The 16,074-nt window shown below is 43.7% G+C and overlaps 1 long non-coding RNA gene across 1 annotated transcript; it reads right to left on the bottom strand.

The window, feature by feature from the left end:
- Positions 1-1,167: 1,167 nt before the first annotated feature.
- On the bottom strand, positions 1,168-15,640 carry LOC146404986 (uncharacterized). The gene is made up of 6 exons (XR_014842615.1): positions 15,436-15,640; positions 14,035-14,261; positions 13,277-13,319; positions 11,202-12,971; positions 3,652-3,841; positions 1,168-3,183 (listed from the first exon to the last, which is right to left on the bottom strand). It is a non-coding gene; the product is annotated as an uncharacterized LOC146404986 (long non-coding RNA).
- Positions 15,641-16,074: the final 434 nt, after the last annotated feature.

Below are 16,074 nucleotides of genomic sequence, written 5' to 3'. Positions count from 1 at the left end.
CAAAGCCTCTTCCTGCACTAAGGCAATAAATCTCACGGCCAAGAGATGGAAACATCAGAGACACAGATAAGACAACCTTCTGCATCATGTATGCACCTCTACGATCTGGCTTTTCCATGTTTGATTCTTGACATAGTAAAGACATTTTTTTCAAAAGATTTTTTATTCTCTTTCTCATCCTAAAGTCTTACATTTATTTATTTATGTATTGCTTTTTAGGGCCGCACCCATGGCATTTGGAAATGCCCAGGCTAGAAGTCAAATCAGAGCTACAGCGGCTGGCCTATGCCACAGCCACAGCCATGCCAGATCTGAGGCACCTCTGTGACCTACACCACAGCTCATGGCAACTCCAGATCCCCAACCCACTGAGCAAAGCCAGGGATCGAACCCATATCCCCATGGATATTAGTCGGGTTCATTAACTGCTGAGCCACAACAGGAACTCCCATGAAGTCTTTCTTTTAAATTCATCATCTTGCTTCAAGCTCTAAAACATTCTTTTTGTCAGTCAGTGCTGATAAAGATCTCACACTAGCTGATGGCTGCCCTTGAAACTGAAACCCATGAATGTGGTGGGTTAGATAGAACTTATCTGAAACAGTTTTGTAAAAAAAATTTGTCTAATGCAGTCGCAATAATACCCCAAGACAAATTTTGTCGTCCTGATGAGGTCTCCATATGAAGTTCTGAGAGATTTTTCTCAAAGTCCAACAACTGATAGACCTAACTCTCCAAGGGTGGGGCTCTGTCTTACGCCAAAGCCTGGTGTTTTCACCATCTTGCCATGATCTCCAGGAGGCAGTAGACTGCTTGCCTCAAGGGTAGAACTTTGTGACCACATGGTGATAACGGCTCTTCTCAATGTCAAGGTTCACAGCAGCATGAAGGAGAGGAGAGAGAAGGTTCTTTTCAACTAAGAGGGGCAGGAACTGTACTGTCCGTGAGAGTGTGGGCAGGGCAGGGATGTGGAGAAGCGGGCTGCATCTAGGTCACCTGCTGCATGCCAGGTGTCAGGAGCGGGGCCTGGTGCTCAGGGAGGGTGGGAGCCTGGGAGGGGCTCCTAAGGCTCGTTTCTGGGGACACCCAGCTGAGGGCCCATGGAGGTTCTGCTGTTGGTCTGCTGCAAGGCTCTGCAAGGGCTGTTTCCTTCTTCCTTCCCTCCTCTTTTTTTTTTTTTTTAAATTTCTTCCCTCCATCCTTTTTTCCCCCTGAGGGGCCAAGTTTTCACTAAGGAAATAGCTTAAAGGGGGAGGTGTTTTGGAACATCAGGACCAGACCAAATCTCAGACCTGTTCTTTCATAGCCTCGTGAATTTGGGCCAGTGAGTCACTCTGCGACTTTCACGTTCTCCATCAGGTGAAGCGCAACTCCTGACCTAACTTCTAATGTCTAACTCGGGAGGTAAAGATTAATTTAAAGAACTTTTCTATACTGTTCCACACAATTCCTGGCACAAAGGAAGTGATCAGAAAGCCTGAATTTCCACCAGTTTTTAATCTTGGAAAGACAAGTCTTACACCATAAAATGTCATGGTGCTACACTAATTTATCTCCTGGCATTTTAAAGGGGCAACGTCCCTTCACATAAAAGTGCCAGCTGGTCAAAGGTATTTTTACCCTTTTGCTGGAGGATGGAAGACTCCGGAAAGTCTCTTTATATCAGGGAGCTGCTGACTACTGTGTCAATCCCTTTCCTGTACAGGCTCTTCAGAAGCTTGTCTGCAAATCCAGTGACCTTGGCACGACCACCACCTCCTGGGCACACATGTCTCAGCTGTGCGTAGATGGGGTGGCTGAATTGTGGGAATGGCTTGTGACCCTTTGTTCACCTTTCCCGATCTTTTCTCCTTCTCCCAAGACAGCGCGTGGCAGCAGGATTGATGTCAAGTGTAAATTTTGGTCGGGGTAGAGACTTTTCAGAGCACTCAGCAACAGAAGGCGGGTCACAGAAGGTTCACGGAGCAGAACTTCCTAGAAAATCTCTCAACTTGACCCACGCCCCACCTGGGGGAGCAACTGGGAGATGGAGAGGGGCACAGGTCTGGGTGCTCCCTCTGCCCCCGAGGGCTGCCTTGATGACAGAATTCAAGCTCTCCTCCTCAAATATGGGTATGTTGGTGGATGTTCTGAAGCTCTTGCTGTCAGTATAAGGGGGTGACAATGAGATGGAGCAAATAACTTAGACCAGTAAGGCTGTCCCCTGGGAGAGAAACTGTAAATCAACACATAATGGATCAAGCAGGGCCATGCAAAGTCACCTAAAGACAGAGGTCAAAACTTGTTTGCAACCAGACTGAAGTATTTGCATATCTAAAGGAGCTGTATGTTACTTTGAAAGGAGCTGGGTCTAATGAGAAGCTTAGAAAATAGGGTTATATATTGGCTGGTCTCTTAGACTTGGTCCATGAACCCTGGAGCTCTCCTCTCTGGGACAAGAATGACTCTGTCCTACAGAGAAACATGATGTCAGGCCCTTATGGATTGAGCCTCTGATCCATTCACCTGTCCCCCTTGCTCCTAATTATTATCTAGCTCCCTTTGTCTGTGAACCTACCCAGAGAAGACCTGCTGAACAACCTGATGCAAATCTTCTGAATTTCCTTCCTTCCTTCCTTCCTTCCTTCCTTTCTTTCTTTTTTCCTTTCTTTCTTGGCTGCATCAGAGGCATATGGAAGTTCCTGGGCCAGGGATAGACTCCAAGCTGCAGCTGCATCCTACTCCACAGCCTGAACCTTAACCCACTGTACCACAGTGGGAACTCCCCAATTTCCAAAATAATTATATTTTAGAGATGGCATGAATAGGATTAAGTAAGCCATATAGTGCTGGGTGCTTGTGAGTGCAAAGAAGAATGCTGGGTTCTCTATAAAGAACGGGGTACAATCAGGTTACGGCAATGCAAACCCCGTGGAAAGAAGAAAGTTGGGTTCTTTTGGAGAGAACACAGCTACGGCCATTTCTCAGAGTCGGGAGGCAGCTTCTGCTGGTTCTTTCTCTCACTCTTAGGGCCGTGGTCTTCCCCCTTTAGCTGCCACTGCCCAGTCTTCCTTAAGCTTTGTTTCCGTCTCTTGAAGGTCCACTTGGGCCCTGGTGCAGTCCCTTGAGTGTGTCATTCACTTGGGAAGTGCTTGAGTGTGGCCTGGATTCCAGACTTATTCCTGTGCAGAGCCCCAGGCACACCTGGTTAAAAAACAATTTAAACAGGAAGGATGATGATTAATAAATATAAATTCCCAGGAGTAAGAAAACAGCCTCCATCTCCTGTGAAGCATGAACACAGTGAAAACCAACACACCCACAATTAGATGCCAAAGTTATTGTCAGATTCTCTGAAGAAAATAGCAGGGCACTTCTGAGATGTGTGGGGAGGATATGATATACTTACAAGGGATGAATATGTTCAGGGCGGACAAATAAGGTTTTTAACAGACACTTTGCTGCCTTAGAATTAGACAGCACGCGTTAATGAGTGTCCCCACGCTTAGAGTTGTCATACATTTATTATGAGATCCTTTCATTCCAAATTTCTCTACGTATGGTTATTATTTTGTCAAAAGAACTATTGATTATGTAAAATAATGCAGTATTATTACCCTGTAAAAAAATATCTCAATACAAAGGAAGCTTTCTAAAAAGCAGTCTAAATACCTTATCTCTGTCATTAATCCCCAGGAAGCTTAAGTTTGACTTTCAATTCTTTGAAATTCTGCCTTCCTGTTGCCTGCCATCAAGAGGCCAATCTTTGCCTGCTCCCACAGTACTGGACACATATACAATGCAGGCATGTATGTTCTGAGGCGGGGAGGAGGGTGCAAGTGTGCATTTTCCGGGGATTTTCCTGATGGTCAAGAAAAGAGACGTTACCTCTTACATCCCATCCTCTTCTGCCAAAACCACACAAGAGCTGCCAGTTTTGCTTTCATACAAATAAGAAACAAGTCCATTGCAAAAATTAGCTTAGCCTAAAAAGTGACATGAAGTAAAGTACAAATTACAAGCAAAAGAAAAGCATGCAGTGTTTTACACCTGTGAACAAGTTGAAGAGTTTTAGAAGAACGTGTCCCACGCGGAGCTCTCGGGCTGAGGGGGAAACACCCATCCATGGCCCTGGCCTTGGCCTTGAGCACAATGAGGGGAGTAGTGCGGCAGCAGAAGTCCCCCCCGCCCACAGGAAGATGTTCACAGAGGAAGCACCCATACTATTATCTAATGGAAATGACTCTGAGGTTCAAACACAGAAGCATAACTAAATATGTGCCACCCAATAACATTTTGGTGACCATTTAGGCATTATAAATTATACACGCATTCATTACAAGTAAGAATTGCTGAGAGGAAAAGGAACGTCATCCCTGAAAAATGCCTATGATGGATAATGTGCCTCTATGACTATGATTTATTATAATTTTATAGATAAAGAATGAAAAAATTTAAGAAACTAGGATTAGGCCCCATCATTAGATGTTGAGTGGGGATTTCATATCAAGGCTGTGTCTAGAGCCAGGTTCATCTGCTGTTCTACAGAGCTCCTTTTTTTTTTTTTAACTTTTTCACCAAATATTACATTATGTTGGTACATATGTGATTGATATTTTCCCTTTTAAAGACCCCTTATATATGATATTCCTATTACAGGAAAAGCAAGAAAACAAAAGAGACAGTGTGAATGAGTGGCAGATGAAAAATGCCTGTCCCCTAATGTGGTAATAACTGCACTGGGATCTTGGAAGATCGCCCCACAAAAGACAGTTTGAGAAAGACCCTGCTGCACATGGGGCTGCAGAGAGAGTAGAGTGAAAACTGCCAGGAACCTAAGGGCAATTTCCTTTCCTAACACTGTCGTGACCCCCACCTCAGTATATTTTTAAAGCACACATTTTTCAAAGCTGGAAGGGACTGAGGTAGATTGGCCAATGATTTCTAGTTTATTGATAGGAAATACAGAGAAAGGTTGGAAGTGACTAGCTCAGGTCCAGTAACCAATGCCAAGGTTCAAGTTGCTTTCCCCACCCCTCCTCCATTCTGTGCCCATCTTGCTGGAGCATCCTGCCTGCCTTTCTCAGCCTTGGGCACAGTTTACTGCTTCTGGGGGGACCTGACTCTCTCCTCTGCTTTTCTATTTGACCCCATCTCCCAAGGGGGGGGGTTGGGTCCACCGTGAAAGAAGGTCTGTCCAGGCCAGCTGGTCTACCCTCCCTCTGCTGTTGTTCAGCAAGCCAGCAGCTGAGGGGCCATCTCCCTGAGGGAAGGAAGGCCACAACCTCATCTCCCCCTTCTCCTGAGGCCACAGGCAGAAGGGGAGGCGGGGACATGGCTTATTAGTAGCAGCTGCCCCATATATCAGGCTCTCATTTCCCAGAACTCAGTGAGTACTGCCTAGCAATATTTATATCTCCTGGACACACTGAAATACTTAAGCAATGGGCTTGACCCACACAAATTATCTACACATTGAACGTCTTTGTTTCCAGTAGTTTTGGAACGGAATGACTACAATTCTTTAAAATGCCGAGTTAGCTATTTTGGGGATAGCCTCTTGAAATGTATGATGGATGCAAAGCTGAAGAGGTAGGAACCACATTACGAATCCGGAATCTTAGCTGCACCATCCTCACCACACACTCCCTTCCATTCTTTCCCACTGACTGTCTGCAACAAAAGCACACAAAGACATATCTGTGTGATGGTAGGTCCCCACAAACATTCTTTGAGTGTGCCTTACAAATGAAGGAGAAGCAGTGGTATTTGATGGCCTGATTATAGTCCAGACACTGTACATTTAATTCTATTAAAACAAACTTTTTTTTCACGCAAAAAAAAAGAAAAAAGTCATTCCGTGTCTGTTTATATGGCTTATTTTCCAGGGAGGCTATGAGTTTACATGCATTCTCTCATCTTTGCATTTCCTCTGTCTTCTGCTTGATATGCTGTCCCACGGTGCACCCCTCAGGCTCATGCAGTCATGCGGTTCAGGCTTCTGCCCCAATGTCATCCCAGGATTCAATCTAACCTCATCTCTGTCCTGCGCCCTCTGCCTGGGGTTACTCCCTGCTCCCTCACTCCATAGCCTTCATCACCAGTCGGATATATGCATACAGATATCATCTCCCTTGTTTTCTCTCTACTAAAATGTGAGCTCCCATCGTGGCGCAGTGGTTAACGAATCCAACTAGGAACCAGAAGGTTGCAGGTTTGATCCCTGGCCTTGCTCAGTGGGTTAAGGATCCAGCATTGCCATGAGCTGTGGTGTAGGTTATAGACGCGGCTCAGATCCCACACTGCTGTGGCTGTGGCATAGGCTAGTAGCTACAGCTCTGATTAGACCCCTAGTCTGGGAACCTCCACATGCCGCAGGAGTGGCCCTAGAAAAGGCAAAAAAGTAAAAAAAAAAAAAAAAAAAAGTGAGCTCCTTCCAGACAGGCAGTATTTGTGGTTGTTTGTGTTCTGTTTACACCTGAATCGCTGACTCTTAGAACAGATGTTGGCACAGAGCTGAAACTCATTTATACCAGGAGACGTCCCAATCTTGCATCTGCTTTAAAGAGGAGGAAACTCAGGCTCAGTGAGGCTACTCAGGTTGCATAATATCAGGGCAACAGAAAGTGATTTCTTCAAGACCCCCGGGGTCAGGCTCTTGGACTCCCCACAACACTGACAGTCCAGCTGCTCTTTAAACATTCACATTCTAATCGCTACTTGGTTTATACTTCCACGGAATGGGGCCTTTCTTTTTTCAGTAAATGAATATTTATTAGATACATATGATGTGACAAATATTATTGTATGCTATGAGGATACAAAAATAGAAAGGTTCTCTGTCCTCAGAAAATGTTTAATTTAACAAGACATATATGGAAAGAAATAGCTCAGGGTCAAAGAGGAAGCACGATCCAGGCCCACTAGAGAACAGTGGGTGCAAACACAAGAAGGTGCGCAAGAGCAGGAAAAGTTGGGGAAATGTTAAGAGACAAAGCGTGTCATTCTAGTGTAAAGAAATCTCCCAGACATAACATTACTGCTAAGTAGCTCCTTATAGTAAAATAGAGAATATGACGCAGGAAGACAGCACACGAAGGCTGAACACACAGACAAGGGTGACATCCTAAAATGGCCTTTTATTGTCATTACGTGACAAGTTAATTATGAAAGTTCCAAGCAACATATATGAAGAAATATAAATATGGAAAATGATATCATCAGGCTTTCTTTACAGGTGATAAGAATATTTTCTTAAGAAAAGTGACACTTTCAAAGCAAGAACATGGTTATAAATTGACATGTGGATAACTTAGGCATTGATAATAGTGTAAAGAGCCTTCTATATTTAGCTGTGCAAGGTACTTGTGGTGCCTTGTGAAAAAACGAGGTTTCTCTCCTTCCAGAGCTTATACGCTACCAGGGAGACAGCCTAACAAAACGGGGAAATAACTTCATTGGAGATGTAAAAAGGCATCATAGGAAAACAAAAGAAGCACTTACCTCTGAGTGACTTTCTGGGAAAGCTATGTCGTGTTGATGGGAGACACAAGCGTGGCCCCAATATGTCAACATCCAATTGTTATTGGCCCTCGGAAGAGGGAATGGAGATGGCTAACTAGCTGGCCTAAAATCAGTTGTCCTGGATTATCCAGGGCTCAACATACTGGGAAGTGTCCTTAGAAGTGGGAGGGGGAGGCAGGGACAAGGATGTGAAGACCAGACAGAGGCCCCAGCTGCATCTCCAGTGCAGCCCCTGGCCCGGAAACGTCCATAAGCCACAGGTGCAGGTGTGGCCCTAAAAAATAAATGCATACATACGTACGTACTTACATATATACAACATACATACAGTATACTATGGTATAGTTACTGCATTTATTCCTCTAACTTGTGTATTTCTTTGGTACTTAAAACATATTTTTGTATTTCTGCATTTACCTTGGCACTCATAAGTTTGAAAGTACTTAATCCAGTAGAAAAAAAAATATATATATATATAAATAAATGAAACAAAAAAAGGAAGGACTTAATCACCTTTTTTATATACAGTTTTCTCAAGTCCATATTAAATGCTCTCCTTTGTACTCACCACCAGTGACATTCTGCATTTGCTCTTCCCTCCCTATCTCCTTCTATCTTTTTACTTCTATCATTTCAATCTCATCGAGATATACAACTTTACGTTTTGGCCATGCTCAGGACATATGGAAGTTCAAACCTGCACCACTACAGCAGCCCAAGCCACTGCAGTGACAACTCTGGATGCTTAACCTGCTGTGCCACAGGAGAACTCCAAGATACACAACTCTTACGTGCTCTTCTTCTAGCCGTGCCTTCATTGGGTTGCTATTAGTTCTAAGATAATCTCTGTATATGGTCATCATGAATCATTTTGCTGACTTTTCCAAGTTGTCACTTGGTTTAATGAAACTCTTCCTTCAGTAGATTCTTAAGACAGCTCTGAAATTCTTAAGATGTGTCTGCAAGCTTCTTTGAGTTTTTTCTTCTTCAGAACTCTGTATCTATAACCTTGATAATTCAAGTACAGCTTGGTTGCCATTTTATATTGTAAATTTCTCAAAATTATGCTCTGTTGTTATCTTTCTATTTTGCCTTTGAGAATTCTTATACCTTTTTAATCTCTTAACCTTGCAAATTATTGTTTTCCCTTTGGATGGAAGTTCTGAGAGTTAAAAAGAAGGAGAGAGGATTCAGGAGAAAACACATCTGTCAACACTTTGATCTTGGATTTCCAGCCTCTGAAACTGAGGAAAATAAAAATCCACCCAGTGTATGTATTTTGTTTTGACAGCCCTAGCAAACTAAATTGGGGTGGGAGGAGATTTTGGAATACATCTGTCTATTTCTACTATACTGAATGATCCAGGGACTTTTAAACCAAGGAACACGTACCTGTCTCCCTTGTCACCTCCTGACCCCTAACGGGGATCAGTGGTGGAGCTGCGGCAAGACAACCACAGTGACCTCCCCTCGTTTATAAAATGAAAAAATGGGAAACTAAGCAGCCACAAGTCCCTAGAAATTCATCCCTCTCCTGGATATGCATTTTGAAGATGCCCTCATTCCAGCAGTAGGGAACTTTCTCAGTAGGTCCTCAGTCTACTTTGTTGAAGTGAGTTCCTGGTCCATTTTTCTCTGTGCTCTTCCATGTACCTCCAGGAGGTTACATACCCAAGGCGGGCAGAGGGAAGTATGCCCTTTGTAGGCTTTCATGACCTTCACAGGCATCTGCATGCTAGTGGCTCTGGAGGGGTAGGAATGACCTTAGAGTCAATGCTCTTTATGCTTAGGGAAATGGTTTCTTTGGAAACACAGTTTTCTCAGAAATAGATCGTCCTCTGATCTACCCAGTCCTATCTAGTTCCACACATCAGTATTCAGACTCACCAAATACATGGTTGGTGGGAATGTACCTTGGTGCAGCCGCTATGGAAAACAGTATGGAGGTGCCTCAGAAAACTAAAAATAGAACTATTATATGATCCAGTAATCCCACTCATGGGCATCGATCCAGACAAAATGATAATTCAAAAAAGATACATGCACCTCTACCTTCATAGCAGCATTATTTACAATAGCAAAGACACAGAAGCAACCAATATGTCCATCAGCAGATGCATGGATAAAGAAGATTCGGTACATATATGCAATGCAATATTACTCAGCCATAAAAAAAGAATGAAACAATGTCATTTGCAGCAACATGGATGAACGTAGAAATTATTATACTAAGTGACGTAAGTCAGAAAGAGAAAGACAAACACCATATGATATCATTTACATGTGGAAACTAAAATACAGCACAAATGAACCTCTCTACAAAACAGAAGCAGACCCACGACATAGAGAACAGACTTGTGTTTGCCAAGGGGGAGGGGGAAGGGAGTGGGATGGATGGGGAGTTTGGGGAGTTTGGAGTTAGTAGAAGTAAACAATTACATTTAGATGGATAAGCAATGAGGTTCTACTGTTTAGCACAGGGAATGATATCCAATCTCCTGGGATAGACCGTGATGGAAAATAATACTTTTAAAAATATGTGTATGTGTATAGTTGAGCCACTTGGCTCTGCTGCAGAAATTGGCACAACATTGCACATCAACTATATTTAATTAAAAAATATTAAGGACTTCCCATTGTGGCTCAGCAGAAATGAATGCAGCTAGTATCCATGAGGATGCAGGTTTGATCCCTGGCCTCGCTCAGTAGGTTAAGGATTGGGCATTGCCTTGAGCTACAGTGTAGGTTACAGACAGGCACAGCTCAGATCTGGCATTGCTGTGGCTGTAGATTAGGACAGCAGCTGTAGCTTCAACTCTGCACATCTGGGGGCCTCATTTAATCTGCTCCTGTCATTTTAATTTAAGGAAAAGCAAGAGTCCTGTGATAAGGAAGGGACCTTGGTGCTTGTCTCGTGGATATGAAGGAGACACCAAGGAAGGTTGGGAAGGAAGCGTGAAGGGCTTGGGTTGGGAGATTCCACAGGCAAGATGCATGCCCAGCCACTGCCAGCTCCTGATCCCAGGACTGGCTTGGTCTTGAACCAAGCATAGCAGCAAAATGTGTCTGAGTGTCACCCAGCTCCTCACTCAAGGAAAGCCTGCCGGGCTATTAGGAGTGAGTGGGAAAACCAGCACCTTCTGCCAATGCCAGTGATATAAGAGCTGGAATTTTTTTTGTATTTTTACATTTTTTTTCATTTTTAAAAGTTTTATTGAATTATAGTTGATTTACAAGGTTGTGATAATTTCTGCTGGACAACAAAGCGATGGTTAGACACAGACACACATCCATTCTTTCAGATTCTTGTCCCACACAGGCGATCACGGAATACTGGGTAGAGGCCTCTATGCTCTACAGCAGGTCCTGATTGGCCAGTCATTCTATACGCCTCAGTGTGCATATGCCAATCCCGAAGCCCCAGTCCATCCCTCCCCCAGCCCCATCTGCCCCCTTTGGTAACCATAAGTTTGTTTTCGAAGTCTCTGAGTCTGTTTCTGTTCTGCAAATACGTTCATTTGTATCCTTCTTTTCTTTTTAGATTCCTCATATAAGTGATATCATATGATGTTTGCCTTTCACTCTCTAATGTCACTTAGCGTGATTGTTTCTAACTAGAAATTCTTAAAGATGCAGTGTGGACTAGAGAGCAAACAGATCGTGTTTCTGTTGTACTCCCTGAACCAAGAGGCACTTACCCGGCGTCCAGACTTCCTGGGACTTTTTCCAGCTGGTGGAGGAGGCTGCAGTGCAGAGAACAGGCACGGAACACATACCCACCCCATTCAAGTGCTTTTCTTCCCCTCAAAGTCGTTTGCAGCTTGGGTGGCAGGCTGGAGATTCTCTTCAGAACAGTTTGCTCTTGCTTCTGCCAGTCACCCCAGGGTAGGAGCAGCTTGGGACCAATATTTATGTGAATTCATCAGCTTCACGATTCCCTGAGTGCATAGACATTACCAACTTCAAGCCAAAGCTCAGGGCAGTGAAAGGTGGAGTTTTGCTTTCTGAGGAACTTGTTTTTGTTCTGCATTTCTTTTGCTTCTGCCCAGTGCCTGGGACATGACAACTTACCTTTCTTGCCATCTCACGGTGCACGTGTGACTTTTTCTCTAGTCCATCCTCTCCCTGAGAGCCAAGTCCTTTAGAAGCTCCGGTGTTTTGCAAGGTCTCAGTTCCCTGCCTGGGCATCACAGAAGCCAAGGTGTTTGGACCATCTGCCTCACAGCCACCGCCTTGGGCTACTCACTCTGCAGCCCTACCCTGCCTGCTTTCTGGGATAGGCAGTGTTATTTCATACTCAAGGCTCTTAGGTTTCTCTCTTTCTGCACCTCATTCATATCTGATACATGAAAATGTGTCTTTCTTACAAGTGAAGGGTTCATTTTAAAGACTGTTCCTTTCATCTGGGATGTCAAGGAATTTATAGCAGGAGGCTGTCTGCGTCCTACACACTTGACTTATCGGCCACATGATCTTCTCTGAGCTCAGTTTCCTTCTTTGCTAAATGGTAACGCCCCTATCTACTTGGCACATTTTCAAAAATTAAAATTAAAATATGTGTATATATTAATGCCAAGCATTGTTGGAGAAATATCTATCCTGTAATATACATTATTTGTTTTTTGTCTTTTTTTGCCTTTTCTAGGGTCGTTCCTGCGGCATGTGGAGGTTCCCAGGCTAGGGGTCTAATCCGAGCCACAGCTGCCGGCCTACACCAGAGCCACAGCCACGCCAGATCCAAGCTGCATCTGCGTGCGACCTACACCACAGCTCACAACAACGCCGGATCCTTAACTCACTGAGCAAGGCCAGGGATTGAACCCGCAACCTCATGGTTCCTAGGCAGATACTTTAACCACTAAGCCATGACGGGAACTCCTCTCATATATATTACTGCATATTTGTTTAATAATTCACATGATTATTTTTCAAATATGTACATTAACTGTCTCTCTCTGTTTTGCAGTGATACAGTTGAATAGCTAGTAATAGACAACAGGATAGTCAAGAACTGGAAAGAGGAGTATGTCCACGGGCATGGCAGTTTCCCACTGCAGGGCTGGGAGCCCATCTTCCTGCCCCGCCCGCTTCTTCTTTTGCTCCCAGATGCTGGGCGCAGAGCCACCCAGCAGGCGAAGCAAGTCCAAGGTGAACTCCCTCAGACACAAGCTTGGGAGAGAGACTCCCTAAGGGCCCGTCAGCAGTGGGAGGAGAATCATTCCCAAGGCCCTCGGCTTTGGATTTCGAACACCTCGCCCCTCCTGAAAATGCTTTGAAACGTGGCCCTGCTGGGGATCCCGTGGACCTTGGTTTGAGTGGCAGTCTGCTCTTTTTCATGCTCTGAAGCCCGAGTCTAACTCTATTTCGTGGAGTGTCGACTCTGACTGCGCCCATACTCAGGTGCCTAGAAGCCGATGTTTCATGAAAGGATGTGCCTGTCAGTTGCGTGCATGTCATCTGGCCCTGAGCTGTCAAAGAACAGATTGCGGAATTACCATTAGAATACAGGCCTTGGGAGCTGCAGGCAGTAAGTGCAGAGTCGGGAGCATATGTCCCCAGCATGCTATTTTAGCTTCTTATGAAGCCGTAAAGGGAAACAAGCCAGCGGTCCAGCAGCGACGGCTAAGTGCTCTGTCTCTCTGTGTTGCCACATTGGGCCATATGTCTGGGGAATTCTCGTAAAGGGGGCACTGCTTTTCTCCCGTTGACTGATAGCATTTCCCCAGAGGGCTCAAAAGAGTGGTGGGAGCCTGGTCACCCAAGCTGCACCTACCTTTATTTTCCAGGGTGCTTCCTGGAGCTTTCCTTCTGTAGCTCTGAGAAAAGAGGAAGGTCTCTCAGCCTTGATTAATTATGGTGAAGATGGAAAAGCTTTCATAGAATGAAAAATAAACAATTTTAAGGCTCTAAATGCCTAACTCTAGACAGCTAACAAATTCAAGCCTTGACTCGAATTTCAAAAAGGAAAGGCAGTGGGCGTTTATATTATTATTAGAGTTTTATCCATTTGTAAAAATATATTGTAAGGATTCATTCCTACTAGGTTGATTAGATTCCCAGATATGAACCCCGCATTATGGTGGAAGAGACCAAAGCCTCCTGCTATGTTTTCTTGCTGTTATGTTTTTATATTTATTTGAGATCCATTTCTTTTTTAAAAATTATTGAAGTATTGATCATGTACAGTGTTGTGTTAATTTCAGGTGCACAACAGAGTGATTCAGTTATATATATAAATATGTTTATTTTTAACGGATTCTTTTCCACCATAGGTTATTCCAAAACTATTGAGGCTAGTTCCCTCAATAGGCGTTGCCTCAATAAGTGCTATGGAGTGGGTCCTTGTCAGTATATACTGGTGTGTATATGTCAGTCCTGTGCATGTGGTTCATCACAAGAGAGTGAATGGAGTTCCCTGTGCTATCACTTAGGTTTTGTTCATTATCTATTTTAAGTACAGTGGTGTATATAAAAGCCTCCTATTATTGACCCATATCAGGAGTCCTATTATACAGCAGCAGGAACAGAGACCTTGGAAAAGGTAGCCAGGGATTCGGGTCTCAAATCTTCCCGATGCAAGTGATGGGACTTCCAACACTGCCTCCAGCTCCTGAGGTCTCCGTTTTCTCAAGCGGGAGTGGCTGTTGTGAACATCCTCCGTGGGAGCACGTGAGATGTGCCAATCACTTTGAATTTCATCAGCAAGGGTCCGTCACTCTCCTGAAGGCCTTTTCAGAGGTCGTGGTATGAATCCCCTTCTAAAGGATAAGGTAGGTACTATCACTTCGTTTACAAGTGAAGGAACTGAATTTCAAAGAGATCAATGAAATTTTCCAATATCATAGTGGAAGAGCTGGGATTTCAATGCGGAACGGAAACTCCAGGCCCCCTACCAATTCCATTGCACCTCAATGCCTTAAGAAAATGATATTATTATCTGCATGTCTTTCCTTCACGAACTAATGTCTGGGGGGTTGGAAATACCACACTTCTTAATTCCATACATTTTGAAGCTATATTTATTTATGACAATATGGCAAATTCGTAAGTACAGCATATGATTTCTATAATTTTACCAGTTGCTGATTAGTCTAAAATCATTATGGTTAATGATGTCTTTATAAACTAGACAAATAACTGTGATTTCATAAGGATTTTCTTGGAATTATGAGATATTAGAAATGAATAGCTAGATGAAATGTTAGCGTTGATTTGAACCAAATCCTTTTTTTTTTTAGCGAAAGTGGGTTATATACTATCCTGCTGATGTTTCAATGCATAAAAATATCTTTCAATAGGCACAACTTGGAAATGAAACCATTTTTGCCAAACAAGCTCATGTAAACCTTTTACGATTACTATCCTTTGGAATTATCTAAATATCTTTCATGAAATAATGCATTATTTGCCTTTCTGAATTTCAGTTTTCTACCTGTTGGAATGTGGGTAAAACTGACTCCGGGAGGGGCAGTTCTTTTTTCTACCGCATTCCCAGATATTCCCCGCCTCCCACATAAGGCAGTTGGTCCACATGTCTGGATCTAGTTAATGGTCTGTGATCAGAAGTTAAGTGTGGAAGGAATCAAGGATCATAACTTACAACAAGGACAACAGCAATAACCAGGGTATATACTAATTTTTTAACTAGCCCATGGCTTTCCTATCATCCGATGGGTTTAGAGACATTTTTGCAACTGCCCTCTGTTCAGATTTTTCACCTTCAGTTCTTTCTCTCCTTCCTCATACTTCTAGAAATTAAAAGAAAATACTTTTCCCAAAAGCATCTTTGATTTTGTATTTAAGATAAATCACAATATGACTTTAAGATACTACCCCAGCTTCATGAATAGCCTTCGTTCTAAACCCCATCCACTAACATTCTCCATCTCCTCTTGCACTTGTTATATACGTCAGCCAAACTGGATTCCTCACCTTTTCTGAATGGCAGAGCTTTCTTCACAATGCTGTGCCTTTGCAGATTCTGCTTCCTTCACCGAAATGTCCTTGAGGTAGCTCTCACAGTCGCTAGATCTGAGAGGAATTGGTGGGGTTGGGGCCAGTTCTGCTAACTGATGGTAACCCTCGGGCTTCATCTGAGACTGAAGCCAGAAGCACATCCTCTCAGAATGTGTACACTAAGTTATGGAAAAAGTAAACACTATGAAAGGGGTGCAAGAGGGGGTCTAATTAAATTACAAGAATTAGAATATGCCAGGGCTGCCTATTCAATCATCTTGCCCTAGTGCAGATGAGATGAACGAATAAAGCAGAAATTGTAGGGGAAGGAGAAAAATCACTTACACCACAAACCCTGGGAGAAATTTCTCAGGCAGAGAAGCATAAACGCATGAAATGACCTCCCAACAAGGCATAGGAGAGAAATAAAAGTCAAATGAGTTGGCGCGGGGCCAGGCTGGGAGAGAGGTGTGTCCGGGAGGGAGCAGACGGCTGGTGTTCCTTTGCCTCCCAGGCTCCCCATAACCTTCACTGCTGGAGGAGGGCTGTGTCTGCAAGCCTGTCCTTCAAGCTGTGCATTGATTTTGAGCATAAAGAGGGTCCTACTTCCTTATC

Source organism: Sus scrofa, chromosome 3 (assembly GCF_054392235.1).
Source record: "Sus scrofa isolate SSC_HxYL_T2T_F1_AM1 chromosome 3, Sscrofa_HxYL_maternal_Yorkshire_Landrace_v2.0, whole genome shotgun sequence".
Taxonomy (NCBI): domain Eukaryota; kingdom Metazoa; phylum Chordata; class Mammalia; order Artiodactyla; family Suidae; genus Sus; species Sus scrofa.
This window is presented reverse-complemented; position numbering and strand designations above follow the sequence as displayed.